This window comes from Bombina bombina, chromosome 1 (genome assembly GCF_027579735.1).
Source record: "Bombina bombina isolate aBomBom1 chromosome 1, aBomBom1.pri, whole genome shotgun sequence".
Classification (NCBI taxonomy): Eukaryota; Metazoa; Chordata; class Amphibia; order Anura; family Bombinatoridae; genus Bombina; species Bombina bombina.
The window spans coordinates 1,206,437,064-1,206,459,475 of record NC_069499.1 but is presented as its reverse complement, the minus strand read 5'-3'; positions in this window follow the sequence as shown (position 1 = coordinate 1,206,459,475).

The window sequence follows — 22,412 nt, the reverse complement described above, 5'->3', positions numbered from 1 at the left end:
ATTGCTTGGAATTTGCCAAGCTTATAACTTCTTGTTCCATCTTAGTCAAGATGGACTCTATGGGGTAGTTTTATTAATGGTCGAGTGGACATGATCCGCTGTAGCAAATCATGTCCACTCGACCTTGCTAAATGCCAAAAGCATACGCTGTTGTCATTTAACATTGCACAAGCATTTCTAGTTAAATGTTTGTGCAATGCAGCCCCCTGCTCACTGGCGGCCAATCAGCTGCCAGCAGGATCCGTCAATCATCCAGACCGCTGCTTCTTAACTTCCGTTTCTGGTGGACCAGAAATGATGGGGCTTCAATGCCGCATCCGCTGCTTAATAAATCGGCCCCTAATCTACTGTGTGTGATATAACTAGGTGGGACTTAAATCCAGACCGTTGGTAGAAACTTCCAAGGATTTGTTTAATTTCTGCATAGATAGGTATATTTATGTACTAGCCAAATATCTGAGCAGTAGCAACTATATAGCAGAATGATATTTACGCAACCTTTCAGACTTCATTAACTGAAAGCTGAATATGCCAATTTTTCTTCAGATTCAACCATGCTGGGTCCTGTTTTAGGTAGACCATTTTGATTATTGCTTTTATTTTGAAATAAATTTGGTTCGGACCCAGAAACTTTGGCTGTGGATACCACTCTTCAAACATGGCCACTTCAGGTGGGTTACAACTCACACCCCTTTTGCTTTGATACTTTCTCCTTTTAATCTGTTTCATTGAAAGCATGCATTGTTTGGCTGTAGGTTAGGGACCCAGGGAGGAAGAGAACTTGATGTGGTACTGGGCTAAAAACTTTTTGCCAAATTCTGTAATTAACGCTTCCATTTTGCTTGCAAAGGGACAGTCTACTTAAAAACGTTTATTGTTTAAAAGACAGATAATCCCTTTATTACCCATACCTCAGTTTTGCATAACCAACACGGTTATATTAATATAATTTTTACCTCTGTGATTACCTTGTATCTAAGCCTCTGCAGACTGCCTCCTTATTTCAGTTCTTTTGACAGACTTGTATTTTAGTAGCGACCCTCTCATAAGTAACTCCACGGTCATGAGCACGTTATCTATATGGCACACGTGAACTAAAGCCCTCTAGCTATGAAAAACTGTCAAAGTACACTGAGATAAGAGGCAGACTTCAAGGGCTTAGAAATTAGCATATGATCCATCCTAGGTTTAGCTTTTAACAAAGAATACCAAGAGAAGCAAATTTTATGATAAAAGTGAATTGAAAAGTTGTTTAAAATTGCATGCCCTATCTGAATCAGGAAAGTTTAATTTTGCCTAGTCTTTCCCTTTAATCAAACTGCACACTGGCAAGAGAGTGTCAGACTTTTTATGTGTTGTGCTCATATTTTTGTCATGTAATTTTCCATATAAGCTTTGCATCCAGACTGGTATGGGATTAACTGCCTGAGATGCTGGGAGCTGTACAGATGTCTGTGAGTGCTGGTGAGTACCCAGGGCTGACAGTTTTGCAGTGACATGGGATGTGTACCCAATCCAGTTTAGGATTATAGTCCATTTGCGTGTTTTGTATACTTACTCCTTTTAGACAGGGTCTCATATCTCTCAATTTAATAGCTCCCCTCTATACTTCCTAATGATGATACCCAACCCTTAAATGTCTCGTTTTTCCCTCTCCCCTTCTTATCAGATCCCAAGTGAATATCGGTGACAATCATCAAGGCCTGGCCCTTTATGGATCTCTACTCCTGGTAGAATAGAAAATTATGTGTTTCCTTTTTTATTGGAAGCCTTGCATAAGAGATTTAATCGCTATTTGCAGAATCTTCATCCCCACTGCTATATCTGGCCAAGATGGTGCAGCTGATGTTTGGACAGAAATCTGAAATGCATTTCAGTACTTATTTTTACTACTTCCCCTTTTTGTCTCTTTACTGGCATACCAGTCTATTAGTTAGAGGCACTATTTAAACTTTCCAATTTTCCTAAATATTTTAACCTTCATTAGACATGACTTCCATGTATCTAAAACTGTAAAGGCCTTTAGAACTAAGAAATGAACTTCCGCTAGGTTCCACTTCCAGTAGGATGTTAATTTAGTGATTCATTTATTAAAATCCTGCCTAACTTTTTACTCAAGCAACTCACTACCGAACTCACAACTCATTTATCTTTAATATCTTTTAACAAAGTTTATGAAATTAAAGTAATTTATTTTGTTATCAAAATGTTTACTGCCTTTAAACTTTACATTCACAGAAAATCACACCTTAGTTCCTCCTCTAACAAATAACTCTCCATTTCTTATATACCGTCTTATACTCCGGGTTCCTCAGCTACCGTTTTTACTAGGGTCAAATTGATCACAAAAGAATATGGAGTGGATTTATCTTTTGGAGCTCACTTACTTAAAGGGATACTAAACCCATTTTTTTAATGATTCAGATAGAGCATGTAATTTTAAGCAACTTTCTCATTTACTCCTATTATATTTTCTTCATTCTCTTGCTATCTTTATTTGAAAAGAAGGAATGCAAAGCGTAGGAGCTGTCCTATTTTTGGTTCAGCACCTGAGGTTGTGCTTGCTGATTGGTGGTAAATGTAGCTACCAATAAGCAAGCGTGATCCATGGTACTGAACTTTAAATTGCAAATATGAGTCTCTAGCCTTGTTAATAAAATTTAGATTATCCTAGCTTTATGACAATAAAATCACGATGCTTGTCATGCCATGCCTATTTGCCACTACACATGATTTTGAATAGTGAAGTCAATGTCTGCACCAAAAGTGACAATAGTGACATTCCTTTTCAGTGATTTAGATGTGGGAAACAGAAACACCTGGGATGTCCTGTAGTTGTGTATTTATTTTACTGTACAAAAACAGAGGGTTTTCTGCATGAAGTAGCCAGGCAGATATTGGCACTTTTACTTCCAAAATTATAGCATATTTTATTGCTCAACTATTTTTTTTTTATTTACATTATTATGAGATCTTTATTTGTTTTGCTTAAGTTTCTTAAATGTTCTTACCTGCTCAAAAAGGAAAGAACAACCCTGTTAAAAGGCTAAGCACCACTTATATAGGAAGTTACCTATGCCAGGCAACATCCAACAAAGCTGCTATAATACTGAAATGATTTAAGTACAACAACGGTTTCCTCTACATAAAATTAGCTAAATTTGTTAAACATTTTAAAGTGCAAAATGATGTTTAGCAGACTTTATTTTCAGTACAATACTGCCATCTAATGGTCAAGTGCTGCATATTTTAAAATATATGTTCTACTATATTCATAGATATTTGCTTTTTATGAACATTGTCTGCATGATTTATTAAGAATTTTATAAAAATGAATGCAAAAAGCACACAGTTTAAAGGGACATTAAATTGCTGAGTACAACAACTGTAGCATGGTTAGTGCAGTGTTTTTCCTCCTGTGCCTAAACCTCTCTTGAAAGTCATTCTTCAAAGTCATTCTCCTATTTCAACCCCTTACATGTATTAGTGAAGCTTTGCATCCTCACACTGGGCGCCACCATCTTGGAGCTTCTATTTATATGTAACTTTTAAACACAAAAATCTGCAAAAACGTAACAGTAACTGAAGTGCCAAGTACAACTGTCAACAGCCAGTAACATGCCAGATCTGTAAAAGTGCACTGCTGTTATCACAGGATGCAGCACTACGTGTGCTACAAGATGGTGGCACCCAGATTAAAGGGACATGAAACCCAAAAAATGTATTTCATGATTTAGGTAGAACATACAATTTTAAACAACTTTACCGTTTACTTCTATTGTCAAATTTGTTTCAGTCTCTTGGTATTATTTGTTGAAGGAACAGCAATACACATCTGGTTTCTAACTGAACAGATGGGTGAGCCAATGAAAATTGATATATATATATATATATATATATATATATATATGCAGCCGCCAATCAACAGCTAGAACCTAGGTTCTTTGCTGCCCATGAGCTTGCATAGATAAACCTTTCAGCAAAGCATAACAAGAGAAGGAAGCAAATTAAATAATAGAAATAAATTGGAAAGTTGTTTAAAATTGTATGCTCTGTCTAAATCATGAATTTTTAATTATGACTTTACTGTCCCTTTAAGCTTTTCCAACTGAGGGTTAGATTACAAGTGACGTGCTAACTGTTGAGCGTGAGTGATAAGGGGTATTTTGCAGCTCTTTGCACGTGGCGGAAATAGCTTGTGTATTACGAGTGGAAAGTAAACGTGTTTGCTTGAGCACAATTTAATCTAATGCATGTTGGGTTAGCATGACTTCAGAGCTCTGGTTAACTGTTAAGTGAGACAAAACAGTTGCACAAAAATTATTAAAAAAAAATACATTTGTACATTTATTTATTCATAATAACACTGATAAAAAAAAAAAAATGTAAAATTCCATAAAAAGTTATAAGGGCTCAAAAATATGAGGTGTCTGGTGATAGGAAAAAAAGGCTGCAAATATGTCTAAATATGTGAATCTATGTAGATTTATATGTGTACAGATATTAAATATTAATGTGTTTTATTGTATATTTACTTTACATATTCAACATTAAAATGTTCTTCACTTACAAGATAATGTAGTTTTAATTGTAAATACATATTTCTATAAATATGTGTATATACTTATACCTGTATATCTGTTCCGGTGCTCTGACACAATGCAGATGGACAGAATGCTGAAGCATGTTCCGAGTTCTGCCGAGGGCAGATACGCTCCGGAGTCCTTGGTTCTAATCAGAGCCTCGGGCGCCGCAGCCGCCTCTGGAAACCTAACCATGGGTCCAAGCCAGCACGTCTTGTAATTCTCTGTCTGTGAAATTATCTATCTATCTATCTATCTATCAAATCTATCTATTGAATCTATCTATCAAATGTATCTATCTATCTATTACATCTATTTATCTATCTAATCTATCTATCTATCAAATCTATCTATCTACCTATCTTGTGGCCGGACTGTTTTCTGACAGCCACTTGTGTGTCGGACTATTATCCGTCTGCCAAATGTCCGTCTGCCAAATGTCTGTCGGCCAAACAGTCCGGCCACAATATGTTACTACAGTATCAAAAATATATATAAATATTAGTTTAACCCTTTAATGACCAACGACGTGCAGGGTACGTCCTCAAAAAAAATACAGTTAACGACCGAGGACGTACCATGTACGTCGTCGGTCTGGGAAAGCGGTGGAAGCAATCCTGATTGCTTCCAGACGCTTTCCGGTTATTGCAGTGATGCCTCGATATCCAGGCATCCTGCAATAACCATCCTTGGCCATCCAATGCAGAGAGAGCCACTCTGTGGCCCTCTCTGCACCGGACATCGATGGCCGGTATCGTTGGTGGGTGGGAGCCGACGTGGGAGCCGGGTGGTGGCCATTGATGAGCCCAGTGATGTGGAGGGGGGGCAGGGCGGGGGTAGCTAGGGGCACACATGGACGCGTGCATGTGCACGGGGGGGCGGGCCCGTGCACCGGGAGGGAGCGGGTGGGAACCGCTACACTACAGAAAATTTTAAGTGAATAGTGGGGAAAAAGGGGGGAGTAAAAAAAAAATATATATATATAAATCAGGGGGTGTTGGGTTGGTCTGTGGGTGGGGGAGCTACACTACAGAAAAAAAGGGTTAAAAAATAATAAAAAACATTTTTTTCTGCAAACTGGGTAGACAGCTGCCAGTAAAAAAATAGACTTAAGTGACCAGCGCCAAAAAATATAAATTACTACAAACTCCAACTAGAAAAAATAGGTTACCCTCAAAGACCTACAGGACTAATCAATACAAAATACAAAGCACTAGGGAGCGCTGAAACCAGCTTAAGAGTAAGGATTATAGAATATATATAATAATAAAACACCTAACCTGATACTAATATGATACTACTATAATAGGCAATATGTATAATACATGTAAATATAAATTGTGAATTATGAATTATGTGTGAAAAAAATCTTTTCAAAATTGGAAAAAATTATATATGAAAAAAATTCTATGTGAAAAAATTCAATTCTATAGAAGATGCCAGCAACAAATACTAGAATTGCATATCTATATATAAAAAACTTTATTACAATATAGGTCGACCTATTCAAGACATACAATAATAAATCACAAAATTAAGAAAAAAGAAAATTAGTATAAAAAACTCCTTAAACCAAAAGTTCATGCATAAGAAACAGTTCCCAGGAGTGGACGATTTTTCGGCTTGTTACTATGTGGACCCACGCTCATACAAGGATGCTGTTCTGTGTATAGTTGTAAGAGGAGCGTTCCCAGGACAAAAGAGGCAGTCGCAGCCAATGATGGTATTTTCCCTACGGACAAGGAATCCTCTTAGTAAATGTCACACAGCAAATAGCAGGGGAAGTTACATCCGTACTTACATAATAATAAGCAGCAACCGGCCTCCAAACTTGAACGAACGATCTGTGGACACACCTTCCAATAGTAACCAATGGCCACTGGAAACAGAAAAGCTTTAACAGGGAAAAGCAATTAGATATACTAGGCTAGAAACCCAGTGAATTTTTTGCAGCTTTCTTTTACAGGATATGCATTCTCGCTCCCAAGGCCTGTTTATAATGGCCAATACTGCAAAAAAACACCTAGCAGAGGGTTATTCAGCCACAAGATATCTGCACAAATAAAATACTCCAAAGGTGTAGGAGTTAGTTTAAAATAGAGCAAATAGAGCAACTAGTTTCAAAATGTAATATCTTTTTCAGCAGCATATGTAAATATTTTAAAAAAATAAAAATAAAATCAAAGATACCTTTTATTTTAGTACTGGCAGACTATCTGCCAGTACTTAAGATGGCGGGAACAATTGTGGGGTGGGGAGGGAAGGGAGCTGTTTGGGAGGGATCAGGGGGTGTGATGTGTCAGGTGGGAGGCTGATCTCTACACTAAAGCTAAAATTAACCCAGCAAGCTCCCTACAAGCTACCTAATTAACCCATTCACTGCTAGACATAATACACGTGTGATGTGCAGAGGCATTTAGCGGCCATGTAATTGCCAAAAAGCAACACCAAAGTCATATATGTCTGCTATTTCTGAACAAAAGGGATCCCAGAGAAGCATTTACAACCATTTGTGCCATAATTGCACAAGCTGTTTGTAAATAATTTCAGTGAGAAACCTAAAGTTTGTGAAAAAGTTTGTGAAAAAGTGAACATTTTTTTTTATCAGATCGCATTTGGAGGTGAAATGGTGGCATGAAATATACCAAAATGGGCCTAGATCAGTACTTTGGGTTGTCTACTACACTACACTAAAGCTAAAATGAACCCTACAAACTCCCTAATTAACCCCTTCACTGCTGGGTAAAATACACGTGTGGTGCGCAGCTGCATTTAGCGGCCTTCTAATTACCAAAAAACAACGTCAAAGCCATATATGCCTGCTATTTCTGAAGAAAGGGGATCCCAGAGAAGCATTTACAACCATTTGTGCCATAATTGCACAAGCTGTTTGTAAATAATTTCAGTGAGAAACCTAAAATTGTAAAAAATTTAACGTTTTTTTTTTAATTTGATCGCATTTGGCGGTGAAATGGTGGCATGAAATATACCAAAATGGGCCTAGATCAATACTTGGGGTTGTCTACTACACTACACTAAAGCTAAAATTAACCCTATAAGCTACATGCTCCCTAATTAACCCCTTCACTGCTGGGCATAATACAGGTGTGGTGTGCAGTGGCATTTAGTGGCCTTCTAATTACCAAAAAGCAAAGCCAAAGCCACATATGTCTGCTATTTCTGAACAAAGGGGATCCCAGAGAAGCATTTACAACCATTTATGCCATAATTGCACAAGTTGTTTGTAAATAATTTCAGTGAGAAACCTAAAGTTTGTGAAAAAATTTGTGAAAAAGTGAACATTTTTTTTTATTTGATCGCATTTGGCGGTGAAATGGTGGCATGAAATATACCAAAATGGGCCTAGATCAATACTTTGGGATGTCTTCTAAAAAAAAAATATATACTCTGCTAAGCGGGTCTGTTTTTATTCCACAGCGCATCGTGCCAGCTGTATAGTCACAGCCCGGCCCAACCGCGCCATAACACTAAGTGCAGCTCGCTCCTGCTCTGTCTGACAGCAGGAGCGAGCTGCACTTAGTATTATGGCACGGTCGGGCCGGGCTGTGACTATACAGCTGGCTCGATGAGCTGTGGAATAAAAACAGACCCACTCAGCAGATCACAGAGAGCGGGTCTGAAAAACTGGCATATTTTAAAAAAAATTAAAAGGGAATATAAGGTTTAATAACGATAGCACTAATATAATGTTATATAATTCTGCACTATGTGCAGAATTATATATTATATTTTAGGTTTACTGAGACTTTAAGGAGTGTTATTGAAATATTATATATAAAATATTTTTAAAATATATAGATATATTCTATAGATTATTTAGAATATTTTACAGTATGTTTAATCATTTTTAATATTTTTTTTATATTTTATATGTAAATATTTCAATAACATGCCTTAAGATTAAAGTAAAATACATATCTATATCTATATATCTATAGGACTAGATATACAGATATACTCTAGGTATATACAAATATATATAGAAACACGCATTTATAATAAAAAAGAAAATTTTCCTGTAAGTGAACAACATTGGAATATGAAATATGTACAGTACACTTACAGTAAAACACATAAATACTTAAATACATACAGTATATATATGTTACGGGTAAAGTAAGAAATCCGGGTAATTCTAGGATTACCTGGGTAAAACTGACATTACCCAAGCAGTTGTAGGTAAAGCCCAATTTACTGTAATTCCCCAATCTACACTATTTATTTTGCCTCCATACCTGGGGGTTCAAGGAAGGTGCCCCCCCATCCTCTGGCATTTACCCCAAGTAAACCTTGGGGAATGAGGTTTACCGCTGAACATAGCATACACTCTCATATTGAGAAACAGTCTTGACAAAGGTCCCTGTGAGGACCGAAACGTTGAATGACTGAATTGATGAACTATTAATAAAATTTTGTGTTAACTAAGTCCTGTGAGTGCCTCTTCTTTCCTTGAAGTTTATATATATATACAGTATATATTACATTAAAAAGAGATAAATAGGGTAATCCCATTTTCCCCACACCAAACTGTGCTCTCCAGGCCCAAACTGACCACTGGGCATAGCGGGCAAATGCCCGGTGGGCCACCGGCTCCCATAGCCCCGTCCACCTATTCATTACCCACACTCTACAATGTCATATAATAAGTGGCCCTTTTTAGTACCTGGACCAGGCCTAAAAATCTCCCACTGCTGCGGCCTCAGGCTAGTGATGTCATATGTGATGCAGGAAGTAAGTGATCTTAAAGAGCAGGTGAGTGATAGTCACTGTCTCGGAGCAATCAAAACACTTTTTTTAATCTTGACAGGGTTGTTTCCCAGGGCGCAGCAGCACAGCTACTTCAGAGCGGTGGTGCAGTCTCAGGCAACACCGCTCCTTTAAACAGCCTGACTAACAGCCTGAAACCTTTCCCACCCCCTCCCTTCCCCTTCTTTTTTTCCCTCACTCTGTGCTGTCAGTATTTTACTTGAGACAGCACACTGCACAAAGCTAATTTTCGGACAGGAGGATAGTAGAGACAAAACGGTCTACGGTAAGGGGGCAGTGGTAGCGGTGTTTTGTCATGTCTAATTTTACATTTTTTTCTATAGTGTGAGCTGCATGCATGGGTAGTCAAGTACACTCCCAGGGGGCGATTTATTAAGACGCGGGTGGACATACGCTGTCGGCATTTAACATTGCACAAGCATTTTTAGTGAAATTTAAGACCGCTGTTTCTTAACTTATGTTTCCGGCGAGCCTATTGGCTTGCTCAGAAACTGCTGCATTTGCAGCATGTTAAATCGGCCCCCAGCCTCAATCTTCCTTAGCTCTGGTCAGCTAACTATATTACCACTCATGTGCCCAGGGTCCTCTATCTCTAAAAATCTTTATTTTATTAAAGTTCTCAAATTAAGTTTTTATATGTATAAATGGCAGGCAATGAGGGAAAAAGTCTTTACAAATAGAAGTTAGAATATGGAATCTTTACATTTACAACAAAAATATGATTTTAATATGTGATGTGAGAACTTTTTGATAGATAATAAATAAATTCATCAAATATCTAAGCCAAATAACGTTTTAGCTACTCATATACTGGGTCCTTTGTATACTTCTATTGTATGTAAATCCAAATACTCCTGCTTAATTTTTGCCAAAAATGGATGCAACATTTTAAAGGAGTTTTTCTATCTTTGAGCTTACAATCACCTAGATTAGGAGTTATGCGCGATATAGGGAATTTAACGAACAAAAGTTGTGTTATTTAACCCTCTATAGCGCTGACATTACAAGTTTTCAAACAGTCGGCTTGTGCGTGCGATATGGTTGCATTGAGCTCCATACCGCACATAATTCAAGCACAGTTTTGACGTGCTTGTGCACGCTTTCCCCATAGACATCAATGGGGAGAAGTTATCAGAAAAATACCTAACACCTGAAGCGCGGAATGAAAAACTCCGTAACGCAGCCCCATTGATGTTTATGTGGGAAAAAAAGATACCTTTAAATCTAACACCATGACATAAACCCCAAGTCTAAACACCCCTAATCTGCTGCCCCCGGCATCACCGACACCTAAATAAAGTTATTAACCCCTAAACTGCAGATCCCGATATTGCTGCAACCGAAATAAATCTATTAACCCCCATTCTACCGCTCCCGATATCGCCGCAACTATACTAAAGTTATTAACCCCTATTCCCCTGCACCCCAACATCGCCCACACTGTAATAAATCTATTAACCCCCATTCCACTGCTCCCCAACATCACCACAACTAAATAAAGTTATTAACCCCTAAATCTCTGGCCTCCCACATCACTACCACTAAATAAATGTATTAACCCCTAAACCGCCAGCCTCCACATCTCAACAACCTAAATTAAACTATTAACCCCTAAACCTAACCCTAAACCTAACCGTAACCCTAACATACCCTAACCCTTCCCCCCCTAAATTTAACATAATTAAAATAGCGCTGAATTAAAGTTAAAATTATTAACTAACTACCTATTTAAAACTAAATACATACTTACCTGTAAAATAAAACCTAAGCTAGCTACAATATAACTAATAGTTATATTGTAGCTAGCTTAGGTTTTATTTTTTTTCACAGGTAAGTTTGTATTTATTTTAACTAGGTAGACTAGTTAGTAAATAGTTATTAACTATTTACTAGCTACCTAGTTAAAATAAATACAAACTTACCTGTGAAATAAAACCTAAGCTGCCTTATACTAAAACCTAACATTACAAAAATTAAAACTACTATTACAAAAAATAAAAAACACTAAAATTACAAAAAATAAAAAAACCTACCGTTACAAAAAATAACAAACGGAATTATCCAAAATAATAAAAATGATTCCTATTGTAATACCCCAAAAAAAAATGTAAAAACACCCCAAAATAAAAAAGCCTATTCTATAATAAACTACCAAGGGCCCTTAAAAGGGACTTTTGTGGGCCCTTATAAGGGCCTTTTGTAGGGCATTGCCCTAAAGTTAACAGCTCTTTTGATACTAAACAAAACAAACACCCCCTAACAGTATACAAACCCCCACCCCCCAAACCCACAAAATAAAAATAAAGTAAAACCTAATCTACCCATTGCCCTAAAAAGGGCATTTTTATGGGCAGAAGGGCATTCAGCTCTTTTCCCTGCCCTTAAAAGGGCATTCAGCTCTTTTATGAAATGCCCAGCCCCTAATCTAAAATTAAAAACCCACCCCAAAACGAAAAGAAAAAACATTGCACAAAATAACAAACAAATTATCAAAAATAATAAAAAATTATTCCTATTCTAATTCCCAATTTTTTTTTTTTTTTTAAAAACACCCTAAAATAAAAAACCTAATCTATAATAAACTACCAATAGCCCTTAAAAGGGTCTTTTTTAGGGCATTGCCCTAAGTCAAACAGCTCTTTTACCTGGAAAAAAAATACAAAGTCACACTAACATTACAAACCCCCACCCCCACCCCCACCCCCAAACCCCAAAAATAAAAAAAAACTATCTAAAAAAACTAAGATAACCATTGCCCTGAAAAGGGCATTTGTATGGGCATCACCCTTAAAAGGGCATTTAGCTCTTTTGCATTGCCCTGAAAAGGGCAGCCCAAACCCTAAACTAAAAAAAAAAACACCCAAAAAAGTTTAAATAATCCTAACACTAACCCCCAAAGATCCACTTACAGTTGTTACAGTACTACTTGAAGGATCTTCATCCCGGCGGCTCCATCTTCATGCAGCCAATATAATTTCAGTAGCTCTCATCCTATTGGCTGATTTGAACAGCCAATAGGATTTCAATAGCTCTCATCCTATTGGCTGATTTGAATTTCTAAATCAGATTCAGTGTACAGCAGCGACCGTATAAAGAGGATGCTCCGCGCCGGATGTCTTCAGGATGGACCTGCTCAGCACCGCCGGGATGAAGATAGAAGATGCCGCCTAGATGAAGATGGAGCTGCCTGCCACCTGGATGAAAATGGAGCCGCCTGGATGAAGATCCTTCAAGCGGGACTTCAACAACTGTAAGTGGATCTTCAGGGTTAGTGTAAGGATTTTGTAAAATATTTTGGGTGGGTTTTTTTTTTTAGTTTAGGGTTTGGTTTTTTTGTAAAAGATCTAAATGCCCTTTTAAGGGCAATGCCCATACAAATGCCCTTTTAGGGCAATGGGTAGCTTAGGTTTTTGCTAGAGTTAGGTTTTTTTATTTTGGGGGGGTTGGTTGGGTTGTGGGTTTTACTGTTGGGGGAGTGTTCATATTTTTTTACAGGTAAAAGAGCTGTTTAACTGTGGGCAATGCCCTAAAAAAGGCCCTTTTAAGGGCTATTAGTAGTTTATTGTAGGCTAGGGTTTTTTTTCTATCTTGGGTGTTTTTTTTTTATTTTGATAGAGCTATTAGATTAGGTGTAATTCTTTTTTATTTTTGATCATTTTGTTTGTTATTTTTCGTAATTTAGTATTTTTTATTTTTTGTAATTAGATAGTTTGTAATTTTTATAGTAGTGTTAGAAATTTTTTAATGTGCATTTTAGTTTTAATTAATTGGTAGTTAGTTTAATAGTTATATTAGTTTAATTGTTAGTTTAAACTTAGTTTTTTAATTTGACAGGTAAGTTTTAATTTAATTTAAGATAGGGAAATTGTAATTTTTATATAAAGTTAGGGGGGGGCGTTAGGTTTAGGGGTTACTAGTTTAAATTATTATTTTTTTATTTTTATTTTTTTTAATTCTTTTATTGAGGTTTTGCACAAGAAAAGATATACACGCAATACCTTAGCATAAATGACAACATTTTCATGACATATTTTACAGCAACATATATAAAAATAAAATTAATTCTGGGTCATAAACATCTGAAACCTCCATTTTGAAATTATAACTGCTGATATGAGTGACTAATGAGCCGGTATTGGTAACACTGGTTAGGAATGTTAGTCAAATTGAAGACCCCATTGGGCCTAAAGCCACTTATTATACAGGTATATAGGGATATATGAAAATAATAATAATCTAAGAGAAATAAACAGCGGATAAGCACCGCTCGGTATTTTGAAGTATGTGAACTTAACATGCGTAAGAGTGATACTATAAAGTATCATAGAATGTTACTGAAAAGGGGGGGAGGGGTGTAAGCTGAAGTGAGACCTCAGTGTCTATTAGTTGCAGATGATAATGGTATAACCCAATGCTACTGGGCCACATTGTTTAGTACATACACACTTGAGCTGACCAGGGTAAAATTCAAATGATACAAATAGTAACTCCTGAGTCGAGTAAGGGAGGGGAGGAGGGACGGAGCCTTTTAAGATGACAGGAGGATATGGTGGAGGGAGCAAGAGGCACGTGTGCAGAAGGGGGTCCAAATGGTATTCTAAAAAATGAGAAATAACTAACCTCCTGGAGAGAGCTAAGTCAGAGGCCCCTATGATTGTGAGCAGAGCAGTGTGTGACTATCATATCTACCCTAATCAGCCTATGTCAATATATAGGAACATCTACTGGCAAGATAGGTAATTTAGTGCAACTGATATAGACCCTGCTTGAAACTACCAAAAACTGCATGTAGAGAACCCTCGCGTTACGGCCGCTGACACAAGGGCCACCAACCATTGCATTAGAATTGTGGGATATCAAATATTAAGGGTAGTGGTAGAGATATTCTATTATAGGTAGATGTGCCTTAGGGTAAGCAGAGTAGTATATAGGGGTACGCTTACAATCATTTGTATGATGCCAGAAGGTATTTATGAAGAGTAAAACATTTTAAATCTTAGGCATAGGTAAATTACAGGTGTGCTATGATAGAGATGCACAATTGTACGTCAGATCCTTTACTCCAATGAATAGTGTATGGGCAGGTAGGTTACAATAGCCAACTATATAAATAACAAAAGCAAACATATAAGTCAATGTATTAATTAAGAACAATTCTGAATACTTTATATTACAAGCTGATCAACTTTCTTAGTTATTAGAAAACCCTTTACCCTTATAATGTGCAGTTATAAACTGCAGAACAGTTTTGTGGAGCAAGGAGTCGAGCCTGGGGAGAAGAAACTCAGCCACCCAATTATGTTATTGAGAGCAATACATTTTTCCTCCAACCACAATAGAGAGGGAAAATGACTGGAACGTAGTGTAAGTAGCCCTCCTGGGAAATAAAATCTATGCCTTCTGAACTAAATAAAATATATATATGGTAGAATAGATAACAGTAAAACTATAATGCTAGGAACAGAGACCATATTCAACACATTTAACTTAGAGAACTGATATGTTTAACAGCAATAAAGTAGAGATATATTTCCTAAAGTCTAGCCCACGCCTGAACGTCTCTGCACTTGCTGGGCTCTTATCACGGGTGTCCCACCATTGAAGCCCTGTGAGCCAACAAAGTCTATTGGAGATATGAGTGGACAAGCTCTTATAAAAGCTCTCACCTTCTCGTGTTTGTCCGTGTCAGATCTCTGCCACCCATAAGAGAGTTGATAAGCTGTTACCTTGACTGTCTTGCAGTATCTCTCTTTCCCCTTTTGGGATGTCGAGGTCTTAGCTCTCCTCAACTAGGAGCGTGAAGTCTTCTTGGGTAATTGTCGTTTTTCACCCAGAGGGCGCCTTTTCCGAATTCCCGCTGTCAAGTTCGGTAACTCAGCTGTTGCCAATGAGAGTAAGGGCCTAGGTAGGGGAAGTTTGTAATTTTTACTGAAGAGATGAGTAGACCCCATGTCAAAAGGTGCCTTCATAGTGCTGATCAACTGAAGCAACTTTGCATTGCTCCCTCCCATATCTGTGTGAGCATCTCCTATTCCAGGCTCTAACCTCCGTGAGGCCTTAGTGACTGAGGTGTCTGATAGGAGGTTGCATTCAGTCCACAGAGCTTCCACACAGTTCCCATAGTGCCAGTCTGAGCATGCTGACAGATCCTGCAGGAGGCGGATGATGCACTCATTTCTAGCAAAAACGTTGGGCTGTACAAGTAGTGCTCAAGAAGTGTATTGGCTCCAATTGTCGTAAAGGGCTGTGTAAGCATGAGGGATAGGCTGCTGGGTATTCTAGCTCTGCTAGTGATTAATGTGCCACAGGGTTTACATTCAGACGTCTGGCTGTAAGTATTACAAAACAGCGTGCAGCCCCAGTCTAAGATGTCTCAAGTTCGTTGGATCGTTTACTTCTGGTGAGGCTTTGGCTTTCTATTGCGCATGTTGTCAATGTACTTTATTTTAGGCTAACATTGAGGCTCTCAGGTCAACAAGCTAGCCGTTATAGCCCTCAAGAGCTATACGGGGAGAGCGTTACATGACTTGCCATTCCTGCATATGAATAGCTGTTAGCTGTGCTTGACTCTGCATTTACCCTGAGTTCCAAAAAAAGAAAAAAATTGCCGCTCCTCCCCAGGTTCATATGCGAGCTGAGATGGGAGCAGAAAACTTGGACTAATTTGGTTGTTCAGGTCCTTGTTTCTTCTCTAGAAGTAATAGTCCTGTACTCTAGGTCATCGGGTATAATTTTGTGATATATTAGGCAGCACTGAGTGGTCTTGTTGTGAATTACATAGGTTATATGAGCAGAGCTCTCTCAATGTGCGACTGCTTAAGTGATTGACTTGCTCCGCCCCCCCTAGTTTAAATTAGTTTATTGTGATGTGGGGTCTTTCGGTTTATGGGCTAATAGGTTTATTTAGTATATTTCGTTGTGGGGGCTTTCAGTTTAGGGGTTAATAGGTTTATTATAGTGGCGGCAGAATTAAGGGTTAATAACTTTAGTATAGTGGGGGCGATATTAGCGGACAGCAGATTAGGGGTTAATAATATTTCAATAGTGTTTTTGCGATGCAGGAGGGTGGCGGTTTAGGGGTTAATAACTTTATTATAGTGGCGGCGATGTCGGGGAGTGGCAAAATAGGGGTTAATAATTTTTAATAGTGGAGGCGATGTCAGGAGCGGCAGATTAGCGGTTAATAACTTTAAAATAGTGTTTTGCGATGCAGGAGTGCACTTTGTGACAGTTTAGTTATGAGTTTTATGTAACAGTTTTGTTGCATAAAACTCATAACTACTGCTCTCAGATGGCGGTATGGATCTTGTCATTATAGGCTGTAACACATGTTTTTTAGCCTCACCACAAAACTTGTAATGGCAGCGCTATGGAAGTACCATGAAAAAACATACCGCTAGATTTAGAGTTCTGCGGCCAAAGGGGTTCGTTAGCTACGCATGCTTTTTTTCTCCCACACCTTTTAAATACCGCTGGTATTTAGAGTTCACAGAAGGGCTGCGTTAGGCTCCAAAAAGGGAGCGTACAGGCATATTTACCGCCACTGCAACTCTCAATACCAGCGGTGCTTACAGACACGGCCAGCTTCAAAAACATGCTTTTGCACGATATCCCCATAGGAAACAATGGGGCCGTTTGAGCTGAAAAAAAACCTAACACCTGCAAAAAAGCAGCGTTCAGCTCCTAAGGCAGCCCCATTGTTTCCTATGGGGAAACACTTCCTAAGTCTGCACCTAACACCCTAACATGTACCCCGAGTCTAAACACCCCTAACCTTACACTTATTAACCCCTAATCTGCCGACCCCGCTATCACTGACCCCTGCATATTATTTTTAACCCCTAATCTGCCGCTCCGTACACCGCCGCAACCTATGTTATCCCTATGTACCCCTTATCTGCTGCCCATAACACCGCCGACCCCTATATTATATTTATTAACCCCTAATCTGCTGCCCCCAACGTCACCGCCACCTACCTACAATTATTAACCCCTAATCTGCCGACCGGACCTCACTGCTACTATAATAAAGTTATTAACCCCTAATCCGCCTCACTAACCCTATAATAAATAGTATTAACCCCTAATCTGCCCTCCCTAACATCATCGACACCTAACTTCAAGTATTAACCCCTAATCTGCCGACCGGACCTCACCGCTACTCTATTAAATTTATTAACCCCTAAAGCTAAGTCTAACCTTAACACTAACACCCCCCTAAATTAAATATAATTTAAATCTAACGAAATAAATTAACTCTTATTAAATAAATTATTCCTATTTAAAGCTAAATACTTACCTGTAAAATAAATTATAATTATATTGTAGCCATTTTTGGATTAATATTTCTTTTACAGGCAACTTTGTATTTATTTTAACCAGGTACAATAGCTATTAAATAGTTAATAACTATTAAATAGCTACCTAGTTAAAATAATTACAAAATTACCTGTAAAATAAATCCTAACCTAAGTTACAATTAAACCTAACACTATACTATCAATAAATTAATTAAATAAAATACCTACAATTATCTACAATTAAACCTAACACTACACTATCAATAAATTAATTAAATACAATACCTACAAATAAATACAATTAAATAAACTAACTAAGTTACAAAAAATAAAAAAATATTTACAAACATTAGAAAAATATTACAACAATTTTAAACTAATTACACCTACTCTAAGCCCCCTAATAAAATAACAAAGCCCTCCCTAACATCGCCGACACCTAACTTCAAGTATTAACCCCTAATCTGCCGACCAGGCCTCACCGCTACTCTAATACATTTATTAACCCCTAAAGCTAAGTCTAACCTTAACACTAACACCCCCCTAAATTAAATATAATTTAAATCTAACGAAATAAATTAACTCTTATTAAATAAATTATTCCTATTTAAAGCTAAATACTTACCTGTAAAATAAATTATAATTATATTGTAGCCATTTTTGGATTAATATTTCTTTTACAGGCAACTTTGTATTTATTTTAACCAGGTACAATAGCTATTAAATAGTTAATAACTATTAAATAGCTACCTAGTTAAAATAATTACAAAATTACCTGTAAAATAAATCCTAACCTAAGTTACAATTAAACCTAACACTATACTATCAATAAATTAATTAAATAAAATACCTACAATTATCTACAATTAAACCTAACACTACACTATCAATAAATTAATTAAATACAATACCTACAAATAAATACAATTAAATAAACTAACTAAGTTACAAAAAATAAAAAAATATTTACAAACATTAGAAAAATATTACAACAATTTTAAACTAATTACACCTACTCTAAGCCCCCTAATAAAATAACAAAGCCCCCCAAAATAAAAAAATGCCCTACCCTATTCTAAAATTAAAATAGAAAAGCTCTTTTACCTTACCAGCCCTTAAAAGGGCCCTTTGCGGGGCATGCCCCAAAGCTTCATGACCCTCTTCTGGACCGATCGGTGAACCCGGTGAGGTGAAGAAAAGGTAGGGAGATCTTCAGGGGCTTAGTGTTAGGTTTATTTAAGGGGGGTTTGGGTTAGATTAGGGGTATGTGGGTGGTGGGTTGTAATGTTGGGGGGGGGGGTATTGTATGTTTTTTTTTTTACAGGCAAAAGATCTGAATTCTTTGGGGCATGCCCCGCAAAGGGCCCTTTTAAGGGCTAGTAAGGTAAAAGAGCTTTTCTATTTTAATTTTAGAATAGGGTAGAGCATTTTTTTTATTTTGGGGGGCTTTGTTATTTTATTAGGGGGCTTAGAGTAGGTGTAATTAGTTTAAAATTGTTGTAATATTTTTCTAATGTTTGTAAATATTTTTTTATTTTTTGTAACTTAGTTCTTTTTTATTTTTTGTACTTTAGTTATTTTTTTTAATTGTATTTATTTGTAGGTATTGTATTTAATTAATTTGATAGTGTAGTGTTAGGTTTAATTGTAGATAATTGTAGGTATTGTATTTAATTAATTTATTGATAGTGTAGTGTTAGGTTTAATTGTAGATAATTGTAGGTATTTTATTTAATTAATTTATTGATAGTGTAGTGTTAGGTTTAATTGTAACTTAGGTTAGGATTTATTTTACAGGTAATTTTGTAATTATTTTAACTAGGTAGCTATTAAATAGTTATTAACTATTAAATAGCTATTGTATCTGGTTAAAATAATTACAAAGTTGCCTGTAAAATAAATATAAATCCTAAAATAGCTACAATATAATTATTATTTATATTGTAGCTATATTAGGGTTTATTTTACAGGTAAGTATTTAGCTTTAAATAGGAATCATTTATTTAATAAGAGTTAATTTATTTCGTTAGATTTAAATTATATTTAACTTAGGGGGGTGTTAGGGTTAAGGTTAGACTTAGCTTTAGGGGTTAATAAATTTATTAGAGTAGCGGTGAGGTCCGGTCGGCAGATTAGGGGTTAATACTTGAAGTTAGGTGTCGGCGATGTTAGGGAGGGCAGATTAGGGGTTAATACTATTTATTATAGGGTTATTGAGGTGGGAGTCAGGTGGATTAGGGGTTAATAACTTTATTATAGTAGCGGTAAGGTCCGGTCGGCAGATTAGGGGTTAATAATTGTAGGTAGGTGGCGGCGACGTTGGGGGCGGCAGATTAGGGGTTAATAAATATAATATAGGGGTCAGCGGTGTTAGGGGCAGCAGATTAGGGGTACATAGGGATAACGTAGGTGGCGGCAGTGTACGGAGCGGCAGATTAGGGGTTAAAAATTATATGCAGGGGACAGCGATAGCGGGGGCGGCAGATTAGGGGTTAATAAGTGTAAGGCTAGGGGTGTTTAGACTCGGGGTACATGTTAGGGTGTTAGGTGCAGACATAGGAAGTGTTTCCCCATAGGAAACAATGGGGCTGCGTTAGGAGCTGAACGCTGCTTTTTTGCAGGTGTTAGGTTTTTTTTCAGCTCAAACTGGCCCATTGTTTTCTATGGGGGAATCGTGCACAAGCACGTTTTTGAAGCTGGCCGTGTCCGTAAGCACCGCTGGTATTGAGAGTTGCAGTGGCGGTAAATATGCTCTACGCTCCCTTTTCGGAGCCTAACGCAGCCCTTCTGTGAACTCTAAATACCAGCGGTATTTAAAAGGTGCGGGCGAAAAAAAGCCAGCGTTAGATACACGGGTCTTTACTGACAAAACTCTAAATCTAGCCGATAGTTTGTCTGTGCACCTTAATATATAAGTGCAGTATACTCACAGAATGATATCAGGCAAACAGCTCCACAGGTGATATCACAAAAAAACAGCAGGTGATTTCTCAAAAAGACAACGGTCAGGAAAGGAAAAAATGTTTATTTTGCTCATGAAAATAAACATTTTATTTAAAAAGTCAGCTTTTTTCCTTTCCTAATCGTTGTCTTTTTGTGAAATCACCTGCTGTTTTTTTGTGATATCACCTGTGGAGCTGTTTGCCTGATATCATTCTGTGAGTATACTGCACTTATATAGTAAGGTGCACAGACATACTATGTCAATGTGATATTCTTTGAACACAGATACAGACAGAACCCCTTTTTGGTAAGATTGTGAAATCACATGTGGAGCTGCTTCTCTGCTATTACTCTGTGAGTATACTGCACTAATGTATTAAAGTGTTCAGACATACTATGCCAATGTGATATTCTTTGAACACAGATACAGACAGAATTCTTCTGGGAAAATTGTGAAACAGAGAGAAAAATCCTTTGGAGATCCCTTAGAACCAGCGCTTCTATATGCCAATATATATACATATACACATACAGTATATACATATAAATACACACATATATAAATTAGATTTGCCTATACATATATGACATTGATAAATGTACACAGACAGGGCATACTATGCATTCATTTTGTATTAATTATTTTGCTTCAGTTAAATTATATATAAAAACATTGTGTCCTCTTAAATGGCTCTGAAAATTGGGCTGGGTCCATTCCCTCCATAGAGTCTGGAGTGTCACCACCATACTTATACTTGTTAAAAATGCATGGCCCAGTAACATGCTACTGTATTTTTTCTTAGCTCTCTGATGTGCATGCATATGAGTGTAAAAGGGTGTATGTGTGATGTGCTTGAATATGAGTGTGTGTAAAAGGGTTTATGTGTGATGTGCTTGCATATGAGTGTGTGTAAGAGGGTGAATGTGTGATGTGCATGCATATGAGTGTGTGTAAGAGGATGTGTGTGTGATGTGCTTGCATATGAGTGTGTGTATGTGGATGTATGTGTGATGTGTGGGCATATGAGTGGGTATATGTGTGATCTGCTTGCATATGAGTGTGTGTAAGAGGGTGTATGTGTGATGTGCGTGCATATGAGTGTGTATAAGTGGGTGTGCGTGTGATGTGCGTGCATATGAGTGTGTGTATGTGGGTGTATTTGTGATATGCATGCATATGAGTGTGTGTATGTATGATGAGCATGCATATGAGTGGGTGTATGTGGGTGTATGTGTAATGTGCATGCTTATGAGTATGTGTATGTGTGATGAGCATGCATATTAGTATGTGTATGTGGGTGTATGTGTGATGTGCGTGCATATGAGTGTGTGTAGGTGGGTGTATGTGTAATGTGCGTGCATATGAGTATGTGTAGGTAGGTGTAAGTTTAATGTGCGTGCATATGAGTGTGTGTAGGTGGGTGTATGTGTGATGTGCGTGCATATGAGTGTTTGTATGTGTGATGAGCATGCATATAAGTGTGTGTATATGTGATGAGCATGCATATAAGTGTGTGTATGTGTGATGTGCATGCATATGAGTGTGTGTAAGAGGGTGTATGTGTGATTTGCGTGCATATGAGTGTGTGTATGTGTGATGAGCATGCATATGAGTGTGTGTATATATAATAAGCATGCATATGAGTGAGTGTAGGTGGGTGTTTGTGTGATGTGCATGCATATGAGTGTGTGTAAGAGGGTGTATGTGTGATGTGCATGCATATAAGTGTGTGTATGTGGGGGTCTGCATTCATATGAGTTTATTTCTGTAGTGTCACACATTGGGGGATATTAACCA